This window comes from Pristiophorus japonicus, unplaced genomic scaffold (genome assembly GCF_044704955.1).
Source record: "Pristiophorus japonicus isolate sPriJap1 unplaced genomic scaffold, sPriJap1.hap1 HAP1_SCAFFOLD_33, whole genome shotgun sequence".
In the NCBI taxonomy this organism is placed as follows: Eukaryota; Metazoa; Chordata; class Chondrichthyes; family Pristiophoridae; genus Pristiophorus; species Pristiophorus japonicus.
The window spans coordinates 1,284,326-1,299,550 of record NW_027253106.1 but is presented as its reverse complement, the minus strand read 5'-3'; the positions used below and the strand labels follow the sequence as shown (position 1 = coordinate 1,299,550).

The 15,225-nt window shown below is 42.7% G+C and overlaps 4 non-coding genes across 4 annotated transcripts; all 4 read left to right on the top strand.

Annotated features, from left to right (window-relative positions):
* The first annotated feature begins 1,747 nt into the window (after positions 1 to 1,747).
* Positions 1,748 to 1,835, top strand: trnap-cgg (transfer RNA proline (anticodon CGG)). The gene is given in 2 exon segments: positions 1,748 to 1,783; positions 1,800 to 1,835. It is a non-coding gene; the product is annotated as a tRNA-Pro (tRNA).
* Positions 1,836 to 4,861: 3,026 nt separating this feature from the next.
* On the top strand, positions 4,862 to 4,949 carry trnap-cgg (transfer RNA proline (anticodon CGG)). The gene is given in 2 exon segments: positions 4,862 to 4,897; positions 4,914 to 4,949. It is a non-coding gene; the product is annotated as a tRNA-Pro (tRNA).
* Positions 4,950 to 7,977: 3,028 nt separating this feature from the next.
* Positions 7,978 to 8,065, top strand: trnap-cgg (transfer RNA proline (anticodon CGG)). Its single transcript is given in 2 exon segments — positions 7,978 to 8,013; positions 8,030 to 8,065. It is a non-coding gene; the product is annotated as a tRNA-Pro (tRNA).
* Positions 8,066 to 11,091: 3,026 nt separating this feature from the next.
* trnap-cgg (transfer RNA proline (anticodon CGG)) lies at positions 11,092 to 11,179 on the top strand. The gene is given in 2 exon segments: positions 11,092 to 11,127; positions 11,144 to 11,179. It is a non-coding gene; the product is annotated as a tRNA-Pro (tRNA).
* The last annotated feature ends 4,046 nt before the right edge of the window (positions 11,180 to 15,225 follow it).

Here is a 15,225-nt window from a genome sequence, read left to right as displayed (position 1 = left end):
TAGCGAGAGCTTGCGGTTGGGCTGTGTGACATGATGAGCTCCTTCCCCCTTATTTTCAAACACAAAACAAATCAAGACAAGACAAGACATGACTGACTGACTGACTTTGTTTATACAGATATATATATAAATATTAATGTATACGCATATTTACAAACAATCTGTACTTTTTAACTTTCACAATAAATGTGCCATTTCTGTTCTGCCAGCACTGGGCTCTATTACATTTGAGCTCTTTCACAGCACATGCAGCTGCTGTCAGATCCAGCAGAAAGGCACTCGCGACTTTAAAAGATCGCCTTTGTTCCCCATATCTTCCCTCGTGGCTTGTCTTACACCATGGGCTTACTGTGTTTGGGTATTTACTGACTGCACGCTCTGATTTCCAGTGGATTTCATGCAGTCGCACAGCCTTCGTTCAATCAAAAATATATAGATTAAGTAATAATGATTTATTTATTTAAATCAAACCAAATTAAATTGTTTGCAATAAAACTGTAAATGTATTTATTTTCTTATTGTGATCAATATATATATGTTTTAAATTGTCTTTTTTTCTGGGTTCGTTTTACATCCCTCCCTCCTTCCTGCCTATCAATCACCTGTGGCTTCAAAAACCGTCCCAGCCCCTCGTGGTCCTGAGACCCGCGCTCACTCACGCACAGCACAATTGCCTTCAGGAATGATAGAAATCCCACTTTAATCTTTTGAAAGAGACGTGCTGTCCGTGAAGGCCCATTCTACAGCTGTGTAAGATGGATGTGCTTCCTGTCCTGGATCATTCGGTGTCTGTTCAAACGGGATGGTTGTCAGTTCCGGTTCATCAACTGCCCCTTGAAGACGTATTTTCTCATAATCGGGATCATCCTGCATATTTTAAAAGGAGTTTGACTTCAGTTGCGATAACCGATTGTTAAACTGTTGTGTATCAAGCTACATTGACGTTGCCTGTGTCCGTGCACATCCATATCGCAGCGTAACGGTTCATTACTCAAAATATGCCCATATTTTCATAAATCCACTCCTTGAAAGATCCCTTGTCCGAAATTTGCTCTCAGTATAAGAAAACAACACATTTCATGCCAGCAGCAGCAGCCGCGTGGCCTAATGGATAAATCGTGTGACTTCGATTGTAACTGTGATGTTATCAGAAGATTGCAGGTTCGAGTCCTGCCGCGGTCAGCTAACTTGCCGCATGAAATTTTATATTCTTTATTTTGATTCTGCCTCAAAACCAACCATCTCGTGCAGTCACTCACCAAAAGTAAAGGAAGGCTGTTTGCTTTAAAAAGCTCATGGCACATTTTCATCTCTGTCGATCTGGTTGCACGGGCAAAACAAGCGGTGAAGTAGACTTTCGTGCACATTATTTCTGTTTGAATGGAAAAAGTAGGGGATGGATGTCTGACGTTGCAGTAAATAGGAGATAAGGTGACTGAGTAGTTCAGGCAATGGACTGCTGATCCAGTATGCCCTCAACTTCGTCGTTATTGTGTTAAACCGTTTCCACTCGTTTTTTTTCGGTAATCACATTTAACCTCATTGCCAACTTCACCTTTTACTGACAAGGATGCAGCTCGTTGGTGAAGTAATGTCTCAAAGAATAATCTATTCATCAAAGGGAAAACATTAGCAGGACTATGGAGAGGGAAACTCATGAGATCGGTCTCAGAGAGTCAGCACAGGCACGATGGGCCGAATAGCAAACGAACGTCAGAATCTGAGAGCTAGATCCCTTACTGTCGGCGGCTCGTTGGTCTAGGGGGATGATTCTCGCTTCGGGGTTCTAATAATTGAAATGCGAGAGAACCCGGGTTCAAATCCCGGACGAGCCCTGACAACTTTTAGTCAAAAAAACACTTCTCAGCCGGTGGACATGTTTCAAATTAAAACGTTTGATTGCCCGTCGTTGTTCACACAGCGTCCAAAAATCCTGGAGATTCCCAGGAGCAAAGTGAAACTCACCGAACTGAGTAAAATTCATGCATCTCAGATGTACTCGGCTCAGTGTCTCATTGGACAACCTAAACCCGTGTTTGATTCTCGCCAATTCTTGATCAGTCCATCTTCCGTTCTGCACGCATGAGTTCACCTCCATTGGGATATGGATATATTCAGCGTCAATCTCAACTTCAACGTGAAACACACTCTGCCCTGAATATGAGTGCGTCCTGTTTCTCCAGCGCTGAAAAGATGGGAGAAGCTGGCTTTGGATTTAGTCCCTTGGCTGCGGAATTTAAACCGTACAGGAAATCAATCCGGGTGGGCAAGCTGCCTGGTCTGATTAAAAGGCGTTCATACCCGACATTCCAGGCATGTTATAGTGTTCTGGCCTCAACATTCGGTTCGACGTCTCGGATCATAAGCACCGTTCCCATTGTCTGCTAATGGTTCTGCAGTTCCCACTAACACCTCCTCTGGTTCCTCCTTTGTTACTGTATTGCCCGCTTACCACCCACTTTGCCTTTTCGCATTGTGCCATTTATTATTCAATCACTCCTAAGCTCCACTGTATCACAGACATTTTGTCCTTCCTCGCTGCCTATTTATTTCCAGGCGCTATTTTCGTGGAAAAAATCTGTAAACTTTACATTTTTCTTAAAATATCGGAATGATCATCTGACTGAACGTGAGCCCGAGTTCTTCATCCACAGAATGTTCACGACCAGCTGAGTTTTACAGAATTCTTTGTTTTTGTTCACTGTGTTTCTGTATCGCTTTTAAGGTGATGTGCTGGTCTGTCCGGGGACATTCTCTGTCACACCAAAATGGTGTGCTCTCAGTATCGGATCATTATGTATCTGTTTAAAAGGAATGTGCTGTTTGTCCCGGATTTTAAATTTCAAATTTCAAAAACTGCCTTTAGAAGTTGCAGGAATTTTAGTTTGTTGGTGTGTTTGTGTAGCGAGGGAGTGTGTGCAAACGTGCTGCGCGATCTTACTGTGCATTTCATTTCATGGGAGAAAAAATGCATTACATGCAACTTGAAGCCACACTGTTTTGATTGAACATGCATTCGAGGACTGCCTGACAGGAGAAGAATCTGTTGTGGGATTTTGCTGTTCCACATCTGAAAGAAGGCAAATTATATAAGTTAGAAACATAGCGATTTTAGCGAGAGCTTGCGGTTGGGCTGTGTGACATGATGAGCTCCTTCCCCCTTATTTTCAAATACAAATCAAATCAAGACCAGACACGACAAGACAAGACATGATTGACTGCCTGACTTTGTTTATACAGATATATATATAAATATTAATGTATACGCATATTTACAAACAATCTGTACTTTTTAACTTTCACAGTAAATGTGCCATTTCTGTTCTGCCAGCACTGGGCTCTATTACATTTGAGCTCTTTCACAGCACATGCAGCTGCTGTCAGATCCAGCAGAAAGGCACTCGCGACTTTAAAAGATCGCCTTTGTTCCCCATATCTTCCCTCGTGGCTTGCCTTACACCATGGGCTTACTGTGTTTGGGTATTTACTGACTGCACGCTCTGATTTCCAGTGGATTTCATGCAGTCGCACAGCCTTCGTTCAATCAAAAATATATAGATTAAGTAATAATGATTTATTTATTTAAATCAAACCAAATTAAATTTTTTGCAATAAAACTGTAAATGTATTTATTTTCTTATTGTGATCAATATATATATGTTTTAAATTGTCTTTTTTTCTGGGTTCGTTTTACTTCCCTCCCTCCTTCCTGCCTGTCAATCACCTGTGGCTTCAAAAACCGTCCCAGCCCCTCCTGCTCCTGAGATCCGCGCTCACTCACGCACAGCACAATTGCCTTCAGGAATGATAGAAATCCCACTTTAATCTTTTGAAAGAGACGTGCTGTCCGTGAAAGCCCATTCTACAGCTGTGTAAGATGGATGTGCTTCCTGTCCTGGATCATTCGGTGTCTGTTCAAACGGGATGGTTGTCAGTTCCGGTTCATCAACTGCCCCTTGAAGACGTATTTTCTCATAATCGGGATCATCCTGCATATTTTAAAAGGAGTTTGACTTCAGTTGCGATAACCGATTGTTAAACTGTTGTGTATCAAGCTACATTGACGTTGCCTGTGTCCGTGCACATCCATATCGCAGCGCATCGGTTCATTACTCAAAATATGCCCATATTTTCATAAATCCACTCCTTGAAAGATCCCTTGTCCGAAATTTGCTCTCAGTATAAGAAAACAACACATTTCATGCCAGCAGCAGCCGCGTGGCCTAATGGATAAATCGTGTGACTTCCATTGTAACTGTGATGTTAACAGAAGATTGCAGGTTCGAGTCCTGCCGCGGTCAGCTAACTTGCCGCGTGAAATTTTATATTCTTTATTTTGATTCTGCCTCAAAACCAACCATCTCGTGCAGTCACTCACCAAAAGTAAAGGAAGGCTGTTTGCTTTAAAAAGCTCATGGCACATTTTCATCACTGTCGATCTGGTTGCACGGGCAAAACAAGCGGTGAAGTAGACTTTCGTGCACATTATTTCTGTTTGAATGGAAAAAGTAGGGGATGGATGTCTGACGTTGCAGTAAATAGGAGATAAGGTGACTGAGTAGTTCAGGCAATGGACTGCTGATCCAGTATGCCCTCAACTTCGTCGTTATTGTGTTAAACCGTTTCCACTCGTTTTTTTTCGGTAATCACATTTAACCTCATTGCCAACTTCACCTTTTACTGACAAGGATGCAGCTCGTTGGTGAAGTAATGTCTCAAAATCTATTCATCAAAGGGAAAACATTAGCAGGACTATGGAGAGGGAAACTCATGAGATCGGTCTCAGAGAGTCAGCACAGGCACGATGGGCCGAATAGCAAACGAACGTCAGAATCGGAGAGCTAGATCCCTTACTGTCGGCGGCTCGTTGGTCTAGGGGGATGATTCTCGCTTCGGGGTTCTAATAATTGAAATGCGAGAGACCCCGGGTTCAAATCCCGGACGAGCCCTGACAACTTTTAGTCAAAAAAACACTTCTCAGCCGGTCGACATGTTTCAAATTAAAACGTTTGATTGCGCGCCTTTGTTCACACAGCGTCCAAAAATCCTGGAGATTCCCAGGAGCAAAGTGAATCTCACCGAACTGAGTAAAGTTCATGTATCTCAGATGCACTCGGCTCTGTGTCTCATTGGACAACCTAAACCCGTGTTTGATTCTGGCCAATACTTGATCAGTCCATCTTCCTTTCTGCACGCATGAGCTCACCTCCATTGGGATATGGATACATTCAGCGTCAATCTCAACTTCAACGTGAAACACACTCTGCCCTGAATATGAGTGCGTCCTGTTTCTCTAGCGCTGAAAAGATGGGAGAAGCTGGCTTTGGATTTAGTCCCTTGGCTGCCGAATTTAAACAGTACAGGAAATCAATCCGGGGTGGGCAAGCTGCCTTGTCTGATTAAAAGGCATTCAGACCCTACATTCCAGGCATGTTATAGTGTTCTGGCCTCAACATTCGGTTCGACGTATCGGATCATAAGCACCGCTCCCATTGTCTGATAATGGTTCTGCAATTCCCACTAACACCTCCTGTGGTCCATCCTTTGTTACTGTATTGCCCGCTTACCACCCACTTTGCCTTTACGCATTGTGCCATTTATTATTCAATCACTCCTACGCTCCACTGTATCACAGACATTCCCTTTTGTCCTTCCTCGCTGCCTATTTTTTTCCAGGCGCTATTTTCATGGAAAAAATCTGTAAACTTTACATTTTTCTTAAAATATCGGAATGATCATCTGACTGAACGTGAGCCCGGGTTCTTCATCCACAGAATGTTCACGACCAGCTGAGTTTTACAGAATTCTTTGTTTTTGTTCACTGTGTTTCTGTATCGCTTTTAAGGTGATGTCCTGTCTGTCCGAGGTCATTCTCTGTCTCTCCAAAATGGTTGCTATCAGTATCGGATCATTATGTATCTGTTTAAAAGGAATGTGCTGCCTGTCCCGGATTTTAAATTACAGATTTCAAAAACTGCCTTTGGAGGTTGCAGGAATTTTAGTTTGTTGGTGTGTTTGTGTAGCGAGGGAGTGTGTGCAAACGTGCTGCGCTATCTTACTGTGCATTTCATGTCATGGGAGAAAAAATGCATTACATGCAACTTGAAGCCACACTGATTTGATTGAACACGCATTCGAGGACTGCCTAACAGGAGAAGAATCTGCTGTGGGATTTTGCTGTTCCACATCTGAAAGAAGGCAAATTATATAAGTTAGAAACATAGCGATTTTAGCGAGAGCTTGCGGTTGGGCTGTGTGACATGATGAGCTCCTTCCCCCTTATTTTCAAACACAAAACAAATCAAGACAAGACAAGACATGACTGACTGACTGACTTTGTTTATACAGATATATATATAAATATTAATGTATACGCATATTTACAAACAATCTGTACTTTTTAACTTTCACAATAAATGTGCCATTTCTGTTCTGCCAGCACTGGGCTCTATTACATTTGAGCTCTTTCACAGCACATGCAGCTGCTGTCAGATCCAGCAGAAAGGCACTCGCGACTTTAAAAGATCGCCTTTGTTCCCCATATCTTCCCTCGTGGCTTGTCTTACACCATGGGCTTACTGTGTTTGGGTATTTACTGACTGCACGCTCTGATTTCCAGTGGATTTCATGCAGTCGCACAGCCTTCGTTCAATCAAAAATATATAGATTAAGTAATAATGATTTATTTATTTAAATCAAACCAAATTAAATTGTTTGCAATAAAACTGTAAATGTATTTATTTTCTTATTGTGATCAATATATATATGTTTTAAATTGTCTTTTTTTCTGGGTTCGTTTTACATCCCTCCCTCCTTCCTGCCTATCAATCACCTGTGGCTTCAAAAACCGTCCCAGCCCCTCGTGGTCCTGAGACCCGCGCTCACTCACGCACAGCACAATTGCCTTCAGGAATGATAGAAATCCCACTTTAATCTTTTGAAAGAGACGTGCTGTCCGTGAAGGCCCATTCTACAGCTGTGTAAGATGGATGTGCTTCCTGTCCTGGATCATTCGGTGTCTGTTCAAACGGGATGGTTGTCAGTTCCGGTTCATCAACTGCCCCTTGAAGACGTATTTTCTCATAATCGGGATCATCCTGCATATTTTAAAAGGAGTTTGACTTCAGTTGCGATAACCGATTGTTAAACTGTTGTGTATCAAGCTACATTGACGTTGCCTGTGTCCGTGCACATCCATATCGCAGCGTAACGGTTCATTACTCAAAATATGCCCATATTTTCATAAATCCACTCCTTGAAAGATCCCTTGTCCGAAATTTGCTCTCAGTATAAGAAAACAACACATTTCATGCCACCAGCAGCAGCCGCGTGGCCTAATGGATAAATCGTGTGACTTCGATTGTAACTGTGATGTTATCAGAAGATTGCAGGTTCGAGTCCTGCCGCGGTCAGCTAACTTGCCGCATGAAATTTTATATTCTTTATTTTGATTCTGCCTCAAAACCAACCATCTCGTGCAGTCACTCACCAAAAGTAAAGGAAGGCTGTTTGCTTTAAAAAGCTCATGGCACATTTTCATCTCTGTCGATCTGGTTGCACGGGCAAAACAAGCGGTGAAGTAGACTTTCGTGCACATTATTTCTGTTTGAATGGAAAAAGTAGGGGATGGATGTCTGACGTTGCAGTAAATAGGAGATAAGGTGAGTGAGTAGTTCAGGCAATGGACTGCTGATCCAGTATGCCCTCAACTTCGTCGTTATTGTGTTAAACCGTTTCCTCTCGTTTTTTTTCGGTAATCACATTTAACCTCATTGCCAACTTCACCTTTTACTGACAAGGATGCAGCTCGTTGGTGAAGTAATGTCTCAAAGAATAATCTATTCATCAAAGGGAAAACATTAGCAGGACTATGGAGAGGGAAACTCATGAGATCGGTCTCAGAGAGTCAGCACAGGCACGATGGGCCGAATAGCAAACGAACGTCAGAATCTGAGAGCTAGATCCCTTACTGTCGGCGGCTCGTTGGTCTAGGGGGATGATTCTCGCTTCGGGGTTCTAATAATTGAAATGCGAGAGAACCCGGGTTCAAATCCCGGACGAGCCCTGACAACTTTTAGTCAAAAAAACACTTCTCAGCCGGTGGACATGTTTCAAATTAAAACGTTTGATTGCCCGTCGTTGTTCACACAGCGTCCAAAAATCCTGGAGATTCCCAGGAGCAAAGTGAAACTCACCGAACTGAGTAAAATTCATGCATCTCAGATGTACTCGGCTCAGTGTCTCATTGGACAACCTAAACCCGTGTTTGATTCTCGCCAATTCTTGATCAGTCCATCTTCCGTTCTGCACGCATGAGTTCACCTCCATTGGGATATGGATATATTCAGCGTCAATCTCAACTTCAACGTGAAACACACTCTGCCCTGAATATGAGTGCGTCCTGTTTCTCCAGCGCTGAAAAGATGGGAGAAGCTGGCTTTGGATTTAGTCCCTTGGCTGCGGAATTTAAACCGTACAGGAAATCAATCCGGGTGGGCAAGCTGCCTGGTCTGATTAAAAGGCGTTCATACCCGACATTCCAGGCATGTTATAGTGTTCTGGCCTCAACATTCGGTTCGACGTCTCGGATCATAAGCACCGTTCCCATTGTCTGCTAATGGTTCTGCAGTTCCCACTAACACCTCCTCTGGTTCCTCCTTTGTTACTGTATTGCCCGCTTACCACCCACTTTGCCTTTTCGCATTGTGCCATTTATTATTCAATCACTCCTAAGCTCCACTGTATCACAGACATTTTGTCCTTCCTCGCTGCCTATTTATTTCCAGGCGCTATTTTCGTGGAAAAAATCTGTAAACTTTACATTTTTCTTAAAATATCGGAATGATCATCTGACTGAACGTGAGCCCGAGTTCTTCATCCACAGAATGTTCACGACCAGCTGAGTTTTACAGAATTCTTTGTTTTTGTTCACTGTGTTTCTGTATCGCTTTTAAGGTGATGTGCTGGTCTGTCCGGGGACATTCTCTGTCACACCAAAATGGTGTGCTCTCAGTATCGGATCATTATGTATCTGTTTAAAAGGAATGTGCTGTTTGTCCCGGATTTTAAATTTCAAATTTCAAAAACTGCCTTTAGAAGTTGCAGGAATTTTAGTTTGTTGGTGTGTTTGTGTAGCGAGGGAGTGTGTGCAAACGTGCTGCGCGATCTTACTGTGCATTTCATTTCATGGGAGAAAAAATGCATTACATGCAACTTGAAGCCACACTGTTTTGATTGAACATGCATTCGAGGACTGCCTGACAGGAGAAGAATCTGTTGTGGGATTTTGCTGTTCCACATCTGAAAGAAGGCAAATTATATAAGTTAGAAACATAGCGATTTTAGCGAGAGCTTGCGGTTGGGCTGTGTGACATGATGAGCTCCTTCCCCCTTATTTTCAAATACAAATCAAATCAAGACCAGACACGACAAGACAAGACATGATTGACTGCCTGACTTTGTTTATACAGATATATATATAAATATTAATGTATACGCATATTTACAAACAATCTGTACTTTTTAACTTTCACAGTAAATGTGCCATTTCTGTTCTGCCAGCACTGGGCTCTATTACATTTGAGCTCTTTCACAGCACATGCAGCTGCTGTCAGATCCAGCAGAAAGGCACTCGCGACTTTAAAAGATCGCCTTTGTTCCCCATATCTTCCCTCGTGGCTTGCCTTACACCATGGGCTTACTGTGTTTGGGTATTTACTGACTGCACGCTCTGATTTCCAGTGGATTTCATGCAGTCGCACAGCCTTCGTTCAATCAAAAATATATAGATTAAGTAATAATGATTTATTTATTTAAATCAAACCAAATTAAATTTTTTGCAATAAAACTGTAAATGTATTTATTTTCTTATTGTGATCAATATATATATGTTTTAAATTGTCTTTTTTTCTGGGTTCGTTTTACTTCCCTCCCTCCTTCCTGCCTGTCAATCACCTGTGGCTTCAAAAACCGTCCCAGCCCCTCCTGCTCCTGAGATCCGCGCTCACTCACGCACAGCACAATTGCCTTCAGGAATGATAGAAATCCCACTTTAATCTTTTGAAAGAGACGTGCTGTCCGTGAAAGCCCATTCTACAGCTGTGTAAGATGGATGTGCTTCCTGTCCTGGATCATTCGGTGTCTGTTCAAACGGGATGGTTGTCAGTTCCGGTTCATCAACTGCCCCTTGAAGACGTATTTTCTCATAATCGGGATCATCCTGCATATTTTAAAAGGAGTTTGACTTCAGTTGCGATAACCGATTGTTAAACTGTTGTGTATCAAGCTACATTGACGTTGCCTGTGTCCGTGCACATCCATATCGCAGCGCATCGGTTCATTACTCAAAATATGCCCATATTTTCATAAATCCACTCCTTGAAAGATCCCTTGTCCGAAATTTGCTCTCAGTATAAGAAAACAACACATTTCATGCCAGCAGCAGCCGCGTGGCCTAATGGATAAATCGTGTGACTTCCATTGTAACTGTGATGTTAACAGAAGATTGCAGGTTCGAGTCCTGCCGCGGTCAGCTAACTTGCCGCGTGAAATTTTATATTCTTTATTTTGATTCTGCCTCAAAACCAACCATCTCGTGCAGTCACTCACCAAAAGTAAAGGAAGGCTGTTTGCTTTAAAAAGCTCATGGCACATTTTCATCACTGTCGATCTGGTTGCACGGGCAAAACAAGCGGTGAAGTAGACTTTCGTGCACATTATTTCTGTTTGAATGGAAAAAGTAGGGGATGGATGTCTGACGTTGCAGTAAATAGGAGATAAGGTGACTGAGTAGTTCAGGCAATGGACTGCTGATCCAGTATGCCCTCAACTTCGTCGTTATTGTGTTAAACCGTTTCCACTCGTTTTTTTTCGGTAATCACATTTAACCTCATTGCCAACTTCACCTTTTACTGACAAGGATGCAGCTCGTTGGTGAAGTAATGTCTCAAAATCTATTCATCAAAGGGAAAACATTAGCAGGACTATGGAGAGGGAAACTCATGAGATCGGTCTCAGAGAGTCAGCACAGGCACGATGGGCCGAATAGCAAACGAACGTCAGAATCGGAGAGCTAGATCCCTTACTGTCGGCGGCTCGTTGGTCTAGGGGGATGATTCTCGCTTCGGGGTTCTAATAATTGAAATGCGAGAGAACCCGGGTTCAAATCCCGGACGAGCCCTGACAACTTTTAGTCAAAAAAACACTTCTCAGCCGGTGGACATGTTTCAAATTAAAACGTTTGATTGCCCGTCGTTGTTCACACAGCGTCCAAAAATCCTGGAGATTCCCAGGAGCAAAGTGAAACTCACCGAACTGAGTAAAATTCATGCATCTCAGATGTACTCGGCTCAGTGTCTCATTGGACAACTTAAACCCGTGTTTGATTCTCGCCAATTCTTGATCAGTCCATCTTCCGTTCTGCACGCATGAGTTCACCTCCATTGGGATATGGATATATTCAGCGTCAATCTCAACTTCAACGTGAAACACACTCTGCCCTGAATATGAGTGCGTCCTGTTTCTCTAGCGCTGAAAAGATGGGAGAAGCTGGCTTTGGATTTAGTCCCTTGGCTGCGGAATTTAAACCGTACAGGAAATCAATCCGGGTGGGCAAGCTGCCTGGTCTGATTAAAAGGCGTTCAGACCCGACATTCCAGGCATGTGATAGTGTTCTGGCCTCAACATTCGGTTCGACGTCTCGGATCATAAGCACCGTTCCCATTGTCTGCTAATGGTTCTGCAGTTCCCACTAACACCTCCTCTGGTTCCTCCTTTGTTACTGTATTGCCCGCTTACCACCCACTTTGCCTTTTCGCATTGTGCCATTTATTATTCAATCACTCCTAAGCTCCACTGTATCACAGACATTTTGTCCTTCCTCGCTGCCTATTTATTTCCAGGCGCTATTTTCGTGGAAAAAATCTGTAAACTTTACATTTTTCTTAAAATATCGGAATGATCATCTGACTGAACGTGAGCCCGGGATCTTCATCCACAGAATGTACACGACCAGCTGAGTTTTACAGAATTCTTTGTTTTTGTTCACTGTGTTTCTGTATCCCTTTTAAGGTGATGTGCTGGTCTGTCCGGGGACATTCTCTGTCTCTCCAAAATGGTGTGCTATCAGTATCGGATCATTATGTATCTGTTTAAAAGGAATGTGCTGTCTGTCCCGGATTTTAAATTTCAAATTTCAAAAACTGCCTTTGGAATTTGCAGGAATTTTAGTTTGTTGGTGTGTTTGTGTAGCGAGGGAGTGTGTGCAAACGTGCTGCGTGATCTTACTGTGCATTTCATGTCATGGGAGAAAAAATGCATTACATGCAACTTGAAGCCACACTGATTTGATTGAACACGCATTCGAGGACTGCCTAACAGGAGAAGAATCTGCTGTGGGATTTTGCTGTTCCACATCTGAAAGAAGCCAAATTATATAAGTTAGAAACATAGCGATTTTAGCGAGAGCTTGCGGATGGGCTTTGTGACATGATGAGCTCTTTCCCCCTTATTTTCAAATACAAATCAAATCAAGACAAGACAAGACATGACTGACTGACTGACTTTGTTTTTATAGATATATATATAAATATTAATGTATTCGTATATTTACAAACAATCCCTACTTTTTAACTTTCAAAATAAATGTGCCTTTTCTGTTCTGCCAGCACTGGGCTCTATTACATTTGAGCTCTTTCACAGCACACGCAGCTGCTGTCAGATCCAGCAGAAAGGCACTCGCGACTTTAAAAGATCGCCTTTGTTCCCCATATCTTCGCTCGTGGCTTGTCTTGCACCATGGGCTTACTTGTTTGTGTATTTACTGACTGCACGCCCTGATTTCCAGTGGATTTCATGCAGTCGCACAGCCTTCGTTCAATCAAAAATATATAGATTAAGAAATAATTATTTATTTATTTAAATCAAACTAAATTCAATTTTTTGCAATAAAACTGTAAATTTATTTATTTTCTTATTGTGATAAATATATATATGTTTTAAATTGTCTCTTTGTCTGGGTTGGTTTTACTTCTCTCCCTCCTTCGTGCCTGTCAATCACCTGTGGCTTCAAAAACCGTCCCAGCCCCTCCTGCTCCTGAGATCCGCGCTCACTCACGCACAGCACAATTGCCTTCAGGAATGATAGAAATCCCACTTTAATCTTTTGAAAGGGAAGTGCTGTCGGTGAAGGCCCATTCTACAGCTGTGTAAGATGGATGTGCTTCCTGTCCTGGATCATTCGGTGTCTGTTCAAACGGGATGGTTGTCAGTTCCGGTTCATCAACTGCCCCTTTAAGACGTATTTTCTCATTATCGGGATCATCCTGTATATTTTAAAAGGAGTGTGATTTCAGTTGCGATAACCGATTGTTAAACTGTTGTGTATCAAGCAACATTGAGGTTGCCTGTGTCCGTGCACATCCATATCGCAGCGCAACGGTTCATTACTCAAAATATGCCCATATTTTCATAAATCCACTCCTTGAAAGATCCCTTGTCCCAAATTTGCTCTCAGTATAAAAAGACAACAAATTTCATGCCAGCAGCAGCATCCGCGTGGCCTAATGGATAAGTCGTCTGACTTCGATTGTAACTGTGATGTTATCAAAAGATTGCAAGTTCTAGTCCTGCCGCGGTCAGCTAACTTGCCGGTGAAACTTTACATTCTTTATTGTGATTCTTCCTCAAAACCAACCATCTCGTGCAGTCACTCACCGAAAGTAAAGGAAGGTTGTTTGCTTTAAAAAGCTCATGGCACATTTTCATCACTGTCGATCTGGTTGCACGGGCAAAACAAGCGGTGAAGCAGACTTTCGTGCACATTATTTCTGTTTGAATGGAAAAAGTAGGGGATGGATGTCTGACGTTGCAGTAATTAGGAGATAATGTGACTGAGTAGTTCAGGCAATGGACTGCTGATCCAGTATGCCCTCAACTTCGTCGTTATTGTGTTAAACCGTTTCCACTCGTTTTTTTTCGGTAATCACATTTAACCTCATTTCCAAATTCACCTTTTACTGACAAGGATGCAGCTCGTTGGTGAAGTAATGTCTCAAAGAATAATCTATTCATCAAAGGGAAAACATTAGCAGGACTATGGAGAGGGAGACTCATGAGATCGGTCTCAGAGAGTCAGCACAGGCACGATGGGCCGAATAGCAAACGAACGTCAGAATCTGAGAGCTAGATCCCTTACTGTCGGCGGCTCGTTGGTCTCGGGGTATGATTCTCGCTTCGGGGTTCTAATAATTGAAATGCGAGTGATCCCTGGTTCAAATCCCGGACGAGCCCTGACAACTTTTAGTCAAAAAAACACTTCTCAGCCGGTGGACATGTTTCAAATTAAAACGTTTGATTGCCCGTCGTTGTTCACACAGCGTCCAAAAATCCTGGAGATTCCCAGGAGCAAAGTGAAACTCACCGAACTGAGTAAAGTTCATGTATCTCAGATGTAATCGGCTCTGTGTCTCAATGGACAACCTAAACCCGTGTTTGATTCTGGGCAATACTTGATCAGTCCATCTTCCTTTATGCACGCATGAGCTCACCTCCATTGGTATATGGATACATTCAGCGTCAATCTCAACTTCTCTAGCGCTGAAAAGATGGGAGAATCTGGCTTTGGATTTAGTCCCTTGGCTGCCGAATTTAAACCGTACAGGAAATGAATCCGGGGTGGGGAAGCTGCCTGGTTTGATTAAAAGGCGATCAGACCCTACATTCCAGGCATGTTATAGTGTTCTGGCTTCAACATTCGGTTCGACGTATCGGATCATAAGCACCGCTCCCATTGTCTGCTAATGGTTCTGCAGTTCCCAATAACACCTCCTCTGGTCCATCCTTTGTTACTGTGTTGCCCGCTTACCACCCACTTTGCCTTTTCGCATTGTGCCATTTATTATTCAATCACTCCTGCGCTCCACTGTATCACAGACATTTTGTCCTTCCTCGCTGCCTATTTATTTCCAGGCGCTATTTTCGTGGAAAAAATCTGTAATCTTTACATTTTTCTTAAAATATCGGAATGATCATCTGACTGAACGTGAGCCCGGGATCTTCATCCACAGAATGTACACGACCAGCTGAGTTTTACAGAATTCTTTGTTTTTTACACTGTGTTTCTGTATCCCTTTTAAGGTGATGTGCTGGTCTGTCCGGGGACATTCTCTGTCTCTCCAAAATGGTTGCTATCAGTATCGGATCATTATGTATCTGTTTAAAAGGAAT